An 11,572-nucleotide genomic window follows, 5' to 3' on the forward strand; every position below is an offset into this window, starting at 1 on the left:
GCGGCGGCTGGGGCGGGGGACCGGGCGGGCGGGCTCGCGCCGCCCCTGCTCGCCCGGCCCGTGCGCCCCCGCTGCGTCCCATCATCCCCGGCAAGAGCGCTCTCACTCGTGTCGCTGGCAGCATTGCCCGTGTGCCACAGGGGAAGCCCGGATCAATTTAATGTTGAGGGGGGTGGGATTGTGCAAACACCCCGGAACTGTGATTCTGAAACAAAAAAACCCGGCCTAACAGGGMTCATGTGTCTCCCACAGGCTGTGGAGGTGAATCAGGCTGCAAAAACGTTCTTGATTTTCCCTCGGCAACAGGAGATGGGAAGTCGRAGCCAGAGTCATCCTGCTGGAGGGCTTTCTTTTCATGTCAGTTCATCCTCTTTCCTGCCGTCTTTGGAGGGTTCGCAGTAGCCACAGCGCTCTGACCTGACACGTCCATGTCACAGCGCTTTCTCCGTGCCGATCYCAAAACCAAGCCAAGCCTCCCTATGATGCAAGTTGGAAACTTCACCAAAGCCACGGACTAACAGTGATTAATGTCAGCTAGAGATCTGGCTCACAAAGTTCTGAATGCCTTTGAGCTAGCAAGGCCAAAGGGTAAGCAAGCAGTGTTTTACAGTCCCCGTGGATACACAAAACACAGAAGATGAAGGACAGAGCAGCCTGGGCTTTGCCGAAGACCCAGCCAAGAGAAAGGCTGTGCAGAGGCATGCGAGATGACAAAGCACGCTTGCTGAACTTCCCAAAACCAGCTGCACTCCAGCTTTCCAAGTCCGCCCCAAACCCCAGGAGCACTCGCCTTGCCTGGGAGTACGTGTCATGTTATCCAGATGCTGGAAATCTTGCTTCAAGCGCATGTGACCCTCTGTGTTTGGAATGAGCCACCGCTGCCAGTTTACTCTTGTCTTGTTTCCAAGTGTGTGAATTCCGCTTTTAGCCTGTGGTTTCTGCTGAAGAAGCAGATAAATCATGGCTGTTTTGCTGGAATGGCTGGGTGAGAGTGAGATAGGCATGTAGGACCTAGAGGGCAGTGACTTAWGGCTATTTGCCTGTGTTTGGCTTTATTCACACAGGGGCCCAGAGGTTTCCTTTCCAGGTTCCCAGAACACATTAGCTGGTACTTGGCTCTCTCCCCACCCTCCTCCAGCACCACAATGCGGCACAAAYCTCAGCCTGGGCTGCCCAGCCCCATCGGAGCAGCCGTTTCTCCCTGTTCCCTCGGGAAAGCAGCCTCCTGAACTGATACCTTCGTGATACCCAAGGAGCCAGAATGGGCATTAGCTGCTTGCCAATGCCAAAACAAAAACCATGTTGCAGCAGCAGAAGAGGACAACTCATGCTCTTGGCTGCACCAAGGTATTGCCTTGAACGGCCAGTTTTTAATAATGACACAGACACGGGGAAGGGGATAAAAGGGTTTTACCTCGGTGTTTGGGATCCCAGGTGCACAACTTGATGGCAGAATGCACACCCGTGTACAGCATGGATACAAGTGTTATGTTATAGCATGTTCAGGAATTAGCATATCCATCTAGGATTACCCAATTAGAAACTTAACAGAWGCAGTAATGTCCCCCTATTCTAATGAATCCCCCCCTCCCAGATGAGGCCAGAGCCCGGTTTACACAAGATGTTCCAGAGAGAAGGCTTCACCCAAGGCTGGAGCCTCAGGTTTAAGACAGCACGGGGCACACTGACTCCTTCCTGAGGATGTTTGGTCTCTCTGCCCAGCAGAACTCGTAAACTAAGCTGGAATATCAGGCTCCATGAATTACAGTCATGTGGGCTAAGTGATAGAGGGGAATGCATAGAGAGTAGAGCAAGGGWAAAAAGGAAAAGCAAGAATCATCAGGCATTAAAGGGACCCAGGCCAGCTGCGGACCTCTGTCCCAGCCCCAGGTGCGTCTCTTGCTGCTTCTGGGTGTTGGTTGCACAACTGGAGTGGGTACAGCTTGCCCTCATTCCCCATCCTGTCCCATCCCATCCCATCCCATCCCATCCCATCCCATCCCATCCCATCCCATCGGTCTGGAGTTGAAGTCAGTTGCACAAAGCCCTCCTTTCCACTGGCTTTTTGTGCTTGGAGGCTGGGACCGCAGGGAAACCAGCAGGACTAGGGAGAAACCGCCCTCAGTCATTTAAAACAGAACTCCTAAATAAATACAGCTTCGGAGAAACCCAGCCCTTGAAGCAGAAGTTTTCACGTGGACAGTCAATGCGCAAATGAACACAAGTTCACTGCCAAGGTTTGCTGCAGCRAAAGTAGTAAACAGAACAGCTCACAGCACCGTTGGGATTATACAGTTCCCTTCTTCATCTCCAGCACTTGCAGATGATTTCCCCACGTGTTGTCCCTTAAGATCCACCCCCTCCACCTTCTTTTTGGCCCAGGCTGGTCGGGAAGACCTCAGGCAAACAGTGCATGTGCCAAGCTGAATTCACCATAGGGCGTGAGCGGTTGGAACAAAAAGTCACCCTAGGAGTAACCTGGCTGTGAGCCTGGCCCTGCCCTTGGGTCCTCAGGAATGCTGCAGCAGAAAGGTGGTGCCTGGGGGAGAAAATCCTTCAGTATTGTGGTGAGGTGACCTCAGCACCCGAGTCAAAGAGAGGCTTGGTGGCTGCACAGGCTTCCTTTTGAATAGATTGCAGAGGGTCAGGAGGGCTTTGTTGCTTGATTAATCCAGTTCAGGTCCAGGATACCTCTGCCCAACAGCTGTGAGCCAGCCTGCTTTCTGCACGATGCTCAGTGATTGCCAACATTTTGTCCAGGAAAAAATGAAACTTAGGTGTGTCTGTGTGTGTGGCTGCAGTGCTGATTCATGAAATCTCCTTTCTGACTCAGGTTTGGGATTGTCCTTCTGCCAAGTGATCCAAGAGCAGCATGGAAGGGGGGAGCCCCACAGCACTGGCACCAGCCAGCACTTCCAGACACCCGTGAGCTGTGCAAACCCCAGGACAGGTGATGCTGATGGGAATCCTTGAGCCCGGGCAGCTCACGGGAAAATATTTTTCTTCTCCTCTCCCGGGATAAAACCACAAATGGAAGTCTCATTCTTTGTAAAAGGTAAGAGAAAGCAGAGGGACTCCAGCCGTTATACAGCATGCAGGAGCTCTTTGAGAGCTGCCTCCTAAAGGATTAGCTACAAATTCTTGTTCCCTTTACAGCTGTAGCCTCGTGTCTGTGCTCATCCTTTAAAGCAGTGTAGAAATGAATAAATAAAAAGGACAGCATTAAGTACCACAGGAACTCTCGTGTCCATGTGGTATTGCCTGCATCATCCAGATGGAAACTATCTGTCTAGACAAATCTGGGAATTATGCAAGCTCAGAATTCCTGAATAGCCCTTCCTTTCCAACATCATGAAATATTTGCAGTTCCCACTGAAAATACAATACGGGGGGGGAAAAGCCCTTAAATTCTGACAGCCAGGAAACCTAAATACTAGCAAATTGTTGGATGAGAGAAGGTATTAATATGAGAKATGGAGAGCTGTCCCTGCCCTGTGCACGCTGTGGCCCCAAGGAGCCAGGGATCATCCCTGGTACTCAGTTCTGTCTCAGCAGAGGTGGAGTAGGCTCCATTGTGCTCATGGTTCTCTGCTGCCTGATGTCCTGAACAAGGCATAGAGCTGCTTGTTTCCACTTTGCYAGAGCTGTTTGTTTCCACGGTGCTCAGACAAGCAAAAGGAATGAAAACAGAGAGGGAAAGATGGGCTGGCCTGGTGCAAACCACTACAGAATAAAAATAAATCACTCTTGGCCTGGGAGAGCAAAAGAAAAGCAGGACAGAAAACATGGAAATTCCACTCTGGTTCGGGAGCCGCTGCTGGCTCTGAGCAGCGCCCAGGGTTTACTGGTGCTGGGAGTTTAGCACAACTCTAGAGTTGTACTGACCCTTTTTGGTATGCTTGGGAAACAACGGCCTGGAGAGAAGAGACAGAGGAATGAAGCAGGCAGGAACTCTCCCTGCAGAGCAGTGCAACCCGGGAAACGGATGGCACATTTCTCAGTAGTACGTGGAGAAAAGTAATTTTTAAAAAAAGCACAAGTCACAATCCATCAGTCACCCAGTTTYATCACTGACTTGAGGGGGACATCTGAACAGAAAGGTCACTTGTGTTCAGTTTGAGGTCACACTGCAGGAAAARAGGCTGATGTTTATCCATCCAGCCTGACCTCTTTAGTGCTGCAAAGGAGAGAGAGCACCGTATCAATTCTGTCCTCCCAGGCCTAGGAGAGAAAGAGTAAAGAGCAGTTGGGAGGAAGGGTGATAAACAACTGCTTGTACACTGTTTGGSGGCAATTAGGGCAATATTTTATGCAGGGCTAGTGGGCCGCTGCAGGACATTATGCCCAAGCCACCATTGGATCAGCAGCTCAGAAAGCAGATGTGCCAATTTCCTGTCCTTGATGATGATGGGCTCTAATTACACCAGAGCTGTGGCAATGTCCTTTCTTGTGTYTGACCCCTAATTTGGTTTCGTGAAGTCATCTGTGCCAGGTTCTTCCGGCTGCGAGGCTGGGATGAGGGACAGTCACGAAGAGCCGTGTGCTCTGTGTGCCCAAACACCTGGTCTGTGCTTTGAACAAACGAAAGTCAACTGAGAACAAACCAAATTCAGACAACAAGCTGGGTCCTGGGTCAGTTGCTTGGCTCGTTTTACCTCTTGCAGGTTAGCGTGCCTGCTGACAGGCAGCTGTGTGCTGGGGGGAACATCCCAAGAMAGGTGTCAGCAAAGACCAGCACTTATGAGAGGCTGCTCATTTGTTGGGGGAAGATTTTTGGAATTGGGGAAAAACACAGTCCCCTTTGTTTTTKTTCACCAGGGAGATTCCCTTGCTGGTATTGCAGCAGGTTGAACTTCTTTCAACTTTCCACCATTCCTTTCCATGTTTTTTGCCAGTTTCTTTGGATGTTTTTATTCCACTTTTTGTTTCCCCCCTCATAAATTTGAGGGGTCCCCTAATTTTGAACTTTGCCAGAAGAGCATTTATTTAGTTTATTTATTTAAACCTGTGCTTTTATAAGTTTGGGAGAGGCTTTTTGGATGGTGTTGGGGTGGGGAGGGGTTCCAGCTTTTTTTTATTGTGTGACATTTTGAGGAAGCTTCTTGGGGTTTTGAATTTTTATTTTTATTTCTTCTTCTCTTCTTTCCCCAGGAGCTCCTTGTGGGATTAGACATTTGTCTTTTTGTGCAGATCCTGCTTTGCATGGGTAGGATCACTGCTCCTGATCGCTCCTGGGCCCAGCTGCAGCAATGAGCAGCTCTCTGCTGTTCCCTGACTATGGGATTTTGATTATTGTACCCATCTTTGTTCCTGGGGATCACCTGGGCTGCGTGCTGCTGTTGCTAGGAGAGGATGGTGCTCAGGAGTTTGGCACAGAGGTGGTGTGGAGGTTTGCAGGGCAGTGAGAGGTGGAGATACTGCTCCCAAGATGTCGGGGATGTGCAGTAGGGGCTTGGTGGCCACACGTGCCTGATTTTGCTATGCCTGGTGGAGCAGGCGCTGTCCTGACAAGGATGCAGTGCTGGCTCCGGTGAACAGGGGTCTGGCCTGTGAGAGGAAAGAGCTGCAGAGGGAGGGGTTGGAGCTACGTCTCACCAAGAGGAGCAGGTGGGGAGATGCCAGACCCTTGATGGAACTTCTGTGGTGACCTGCTTGCAGGTAAGAGCCAGGGCACATGGGAGGAGGGTGATTGGAGGTGATTCTGCCATGGAAGGGGATGGAAGCTCCAGAGTGGGGCTGGGTGGCAACTGGAGGACTCTGACCCTGCTTTTTGTAGTGAGAGAAGGAGCATTGTGGAGTGAGGCTCTCGGTGCTGGACATGCAGAGTGGGGGGACTCAGGAGGGGTCACACAGCTCCAAGGAATGCTTGAGCAGGTCCTTGTGGCATGGCCTGTGTGGGAGGAGCAGAGCTTCCAGCTGTCCCTGCTGGTCCGGGGCACCATGTGGGCACTGGAGTGGATGGATCTGGGATCTCTGGGAGGATTGCCCTCCATGGGTGCAGAGCTCCTCACGGGCAGGCTGGCCGTGTGCCTGAGGCTGGAAGAGGGGCACAGCAGGATGTAGAGAACTTGGTTCAGCTGGAGCTGAGCACTGGGGAAGGACAGCCAGAGTGGTGCRGCCAGGATCAAAATCACAGAATATTCTGAGTTGGAAGGRACCCATGAGGATCAAGGAGCCCAGTTCTAAGTGAATGGCCCATATGAGGATGGAACCCACAATCCTAGCTCTTTTAGCACCAGGGTCTCACCAAGCTGAACTAATCTCAGGGTCAGCTCCCTTTAGAGTTTTAAAACCTGACTCGTCAGAGACCTAGATTTTTTATCTGGACTTGCTGTTGATCATGCTTTGAGCACAAGGTAGAACCATCAGAGGTACTTTCCARCCTGACTGGATGATTTTCCATCTTGCCAGCAGACCCTGCACTTGGCTGCAGCACTGTTCCGCTGCCCTGTGTACCTTCAGGTTACTGAGGACTTGTACACCAAACAGCAAAATCCAGCCAGACCGTCTGAGGATGTGCTTGGGGAAACACCACGTTCAGAAAATAATCTGGTATTTTCATGGCAGTCTGCTCCTGGTGCTGCTGCTGTCAGCTATGCAGGAAGGGTGCGTGTGGGGCTGCTTGCTGGCTGACTCACGGCCGTGCCTGATAACTCAGCAGCCACATCACGCCGGTGGCTTGCTGTACATCTGCCTTGCCCTGTTTGTGTGAGCTGCTCCCCCACTGCCTGGATGACAAGTGTTTCTGAACATCAGTGTGACTGAGCTGGCCTTAAGACAGGAGTGAAGCAGCTGGGATATGTCTTATCTGACTAGTGTTTACATCTGTGTGACTGAGTTACCTTTTCCTCAATTTCTCCACATGTAAAAAGTTTGACTTGTACTGCATGCACTCGTGTCTTCTTGTCCRTCATCTAATATTTTATTCTTTTCTCTTCCTACATCCGGGCAGTTAGGACGGGTGAAGGTGGAGCAGTGCTGTCTAGACTCCAGGCTTCATTTTCTGCAGTGGTGTGGGCAGTGCAGCAAGTGCTACAAGGGCAGGAAGGATCATGTCCCTCCCCGAGGGACAATCAGTGAAGCAGCTTGGTAAGGGCTTTATACATTTTCATGGATCAGCTTCTAGGGGTGTAGAAGGTGGTATGCTTGGCATTGCTTTTTGGGAGCAGTTTTAGTTGCCACGCAGCAATAGCCACAAGAAGACAGCTGGGGTTCTAAACTGTCATCCCCATGGGGCAGTATTTTCACATTCGTATTGAATTCTTGTGGACTTGTGGCTCTAGGAAGGCCTTTTAAAAGAAATGTTTTGCTCAGCAAAGCTAATCAAGAAGCAAAATATCTCCTGGTACAATGGTACCCTGGCACCATAGGCTGAGACACCTGTAGTGAAGCATGTTGAGCAGGAAGGGCCTTCAGTCCCTGCTGAAATGCAAAGAATATGTGGGTTAGGTCCCTGGAAAACTAATTTCCTGAGTCAGAGACGGTGATGAGTTGGTACACGTTCACCTGGGCAACTCATCTCATGGCACAGACAAGCAATGGTGTGTAAGCTTCTCGGCAGATCCCTGCCAGTCCTGTGCTCTCTCTCTTTCTCTGCTCAGGAGCATTTGCTCGTTTTTGTTTGTCCTTTCAGGATTTTTTTTTCTTTCATCAGAATCAGCTGCACCTCAGCGAGTGAGGCAGAGTCACTGTGGGCTTGGATAGGTACTGGGTACGCACAGAGCACAAGCAACAGGAGAAGGTGTCAGCTGCAGTGAGTAGGCAGATGYTCCAGGTAGACAGAGTTTGTTTGGAACCAGTCTAGTACTCTGCAATTAGTTATGCGCTTAGAAATAAAGTTTACTTGGGAACTCATCAGCAGGGATCAGTATGCCAGCAATGTTTGTCCCCTCCAGGAATGCATTGCAATCTCAGCCTGTGTTCTTAGCACCTTCCTTCCCTGTTACCTGCCTGCTACCCAAGTGCTTGCTCAGGCTGGAGCTACAGTAAATGGCAGTCGGTTCTCCAGAGTTTGACTGGGAGAGGTGAGCAATGTGCACCCCTGAGATTGCTGGGCTCAACATGTTTTGTCCCAGTAGTTTCGGAGCTGCTTTGCAGGCATCAAGTGCAACGTTAGCCACAGGCAGGGAGAGCACAGCTACTGTGAGCTAGAAGCATGGCAACTGCTCATCGGTGCTGTGTGCCCTTATCTGCAGGAAGTAAGGAATAACGCCCATAAATCCTGTCCTATAAATCAAAYCCACTGAGCTCAGCTCTCATGAGCYRCATCACAGATCCTGGATGGGCAGCAGGGAAAGGCATAGCTGAGTCACCAGCAGGGAGTCAGCACCTTGCTGCCTCAGGGGAACTCCTTGTGCACACAAACATCAGCCTGCTCTGTCCTAGTCTTCAGACTCACTGCACACACTTTTCCAGACGGGCAGGTGACATTAGTGCAAGGTGTGACACCGGATGTGCATTCTAGGAGCATGTTTGAGTAAGAGTGCTAAGTGGGATTGGTGTTGTCTGAGGAATCAACAGGAGCATGGATCAGAGAGATCCAAGTCCATCCAAGTCCCCTAGTGGTTGCTAGCCAGTATGGGGATGTGTTAGCAAGGCTGAGKAGCCACAGCTGTGGTACTGATTCCTTGCAGCCAGGACAGCAAAATTTGTGGGTGAATATTCACTTTCCCTCTTTCACATACACCAGAGTCTCCCGGTGTGGTCTTACGGGAAAAGGACTGTGTATAGGGTGATGTGGAGTGTAACCCTGCATCCTGGCACCACGGGAAAACTGAGACTGTACAGTATCCTGAGTGTCTGGATACATCACCCAAACTAACCCTCACCTGTACCTGGAGGTCAGCATAAAATAATGGCATAAAATGATGCCTTGGGTTCTTTCCCCTGTCCTGCCTTGCAGAAATATGTGCCATCTCTACTGCTGTGTGGTGAGAGACAGTTCCTGTCCTCAGGTGGAGATTTTAGGGGTGTGCAGCAGGAGGGATCACATCTCTGTGTCTTGTTTCCTAGGCATCCTTGARTAAGATTTGTAACATCAAGCAGAACTTTAAAAACACCGGAAAAGCCCCAACGAAACAGGCAAAAAAAAAAAAAGCCCTAAACTAGTTTTTCAGGTGTTGTGCTGAGGGCGTATTCATTCAGCATGTTGTAGGAAGTGTTTCATGTCTTGCAGAATGAAAGTTACTGAATGTAGCTYATCAAGGCAGAATGCTGTGATATAATTTAGAACCTCGTTAGAGATCATAATCACAGTGACAGATGTTGGTGGGAAATAGAAACCACCACAAAGAAAAATAGGGAGCTGTTTGTCATGAGGATATATGATCATATGGAGGCAACTTTTCTGGGATATCTAAAGGGCTTGACTATCAGCTGGAGGTTTCCATCGAGCTTTCTTATAGTGTATAAATCGCTTGGATAACAAGACTGAAATACTGAAAGGCTTTTTCAAGACTTTGCTTGTAAGAGCCATAAATTGAAATTGTGTCCACTAACCCACCTTGGAACAGGGCACGCGTTTCTCTTGGGTGAGCTATGCATACCACTGCATCTTCAAGTGTCAAATGCTGTGAGATGAGAGCTGTGTTGTGAGGTGGGAGAGCTGTGCCTGGGTAAGGAGCAACGGGATCACTGGATTGTGCCAGATAGCTGGAGCATGGGCTGGTGCCAAGTGCTGCAGAGAAAAAAGGCTTTTAGTGGCTGCCAAAAGGTGTTACTTGGACTGTTACTGGGGTAAACTGGTGATGAAATCATCACCAGATGTGGAGATGTGCCCTCTTCCTTTGTGCCACCCACTTCCTCTCGGTTGCATCATTGATTGAGAYAGATTCTGCAGATCCTGTGCATGGGGGGGATGTGGATGCCAGCATGAGATGCACATGCGTGAGCGGCTCCATGGGGACGGAGCGGAAATCCTGGGTGACAGGGCCACAGTGGGGGCTGAGCCCTCATTGCTATTGCTCCTGTGTGATCTGCAAGTGCAGAGGTGGAAAGAGGGCTGGTGGGGGAAGCAGCACTGGGAAGGGGAACTGCAGGGCCTCAGTAAGGGAAGTAGGTTAACAGAATCATCGTTAGACGGTGCTGGCAAGTGGGCTCACTGGGGTGTGAAGTCACCTGATGGAAGCATTGCCCAATATCAGAAATCCCCTAGCAGGAAATGAGCTTTTGTTGCTGCGGTTCTGTTCTTCTGAGGTGTTCCATCTGCTCTACAAAGACTGTCTGACTGAGCCCAGCAATGCTGCCGTGAGAACAGCATCTCTAGTGACAGCTTCCAGCTGTCTAGCAGATGAGAGCACCCAGGTGTCATGGCAAACAGGGAGGGAATTACAACCATCCCATTTTACTGAGGGAGGGATGCTCTTGCAAGACAAAAAGGGACCACCTAGCTGGTCTGTCTAACAGCTCAATATTCTTCTGTAGGCGCTAAAAATGTGGGTGTAGACTGTGATGTAAGTCCATACAAGCAAATAGAATAAATCCAAATAATCTGATTGATTTCACCTTTGTAACATAGGCTAAGCAATTTTAGATAGTTGCTCCTAATGGTCTTTAAACTTTTGTGTTAAAAGGAGGAGAGCTCAGCAGGACTACCTCGAGGCTCAGCTTGGCACAGCCGTCCTGGCTCTCAGTGGCCCTGGCAGGACAGGAGGGGCTGCCATGTGCCACAGGGCACAGAATGCAGTCAGAGCCCTGAGCTTGTGCTGTGGCACAGATGATCTCCATAAACTGTGATGACATTAGCCTAATGTATGCRTTCTCCTCCGAATGTGAATACCAACAAATACAAATCCTATGCAAATCGGGCTYTCGCGCAGTATGTGCAAGTGGCTGAACATCTGAGGACTCAAATATTATATCAGAAGTTGTTCGCAGACGTGTCTGTTCCAAAATTTGCTGTTACAGTGCCCTTCTGTGTTCCCATGGGAACTCTCAGGTGAGGGAGAGATTGCTGCCTGCTCCCCTTCAGCTAAAAGAAGTTTGTGAAATAAAACCTGGCCTCCCTCCTGGATTCCTCCTCCTCCCCCAAGCCTGCAGCCCCTTCAGATGCCCAGCTGCTTGGAAGGACTTCCCCCAGCCTCTCTGGTTTCCCTTTAGGATGAGAGAAAGGTGGATGTTAAGCATTCCTCAGAAAAGGAAATGGTACCCTCTGCCAACTGGCAAAGAGCAAGTGCTGGCACTAACTGCAGGAGAGAAATTATTTGCTCATTCTGCTGGAGTGCATATTGGGAATCTCACTCCCAGTCCTTGCCTGGCTCTTCCAGCTGTGCCTGCTGCACCCCAGGTGCCTGAAGGGGCTTGGGGCTGTGAAGCTCCTTGGGATGCTYGGGTGAGAAATCTTTGCATCTCTCAACCTAATGAAGAGGCAAGCAGAGGGCAGCTGAGAGTCATGCAAGAGACTGCAGCAAGGGAAGGAGGGAGTGAATTTACTGCTCTGTTCCTTCACCCACCACTACAGGTAATTCAGTTTGCAACAAGAAGTTTGCAACTTGCAGGAACAAGTCTGCAAGAACGCCAAGTGTAAATCCGGGATGTAAAACCCTACAGTCTGTGTTTTGGTATTGGTTTTTTT

This window comes from Malurus melanocephalus, unplaced genomic scaffold (genome assembly GCF_030028575.1).
Source record: "Malurus melanocephalus ecotype Western Australia unplaced genomic scaffold, MMel_1.1 scaffold_571, whole genome shotgun sequence".
Classification (NCBI taxonomy): domain Eukaryota; kingdom Metazoa; phylum Chordata; class Aves; order Passeriformes; family Maluridae; genus Malurus; species Malurus melanocephalus.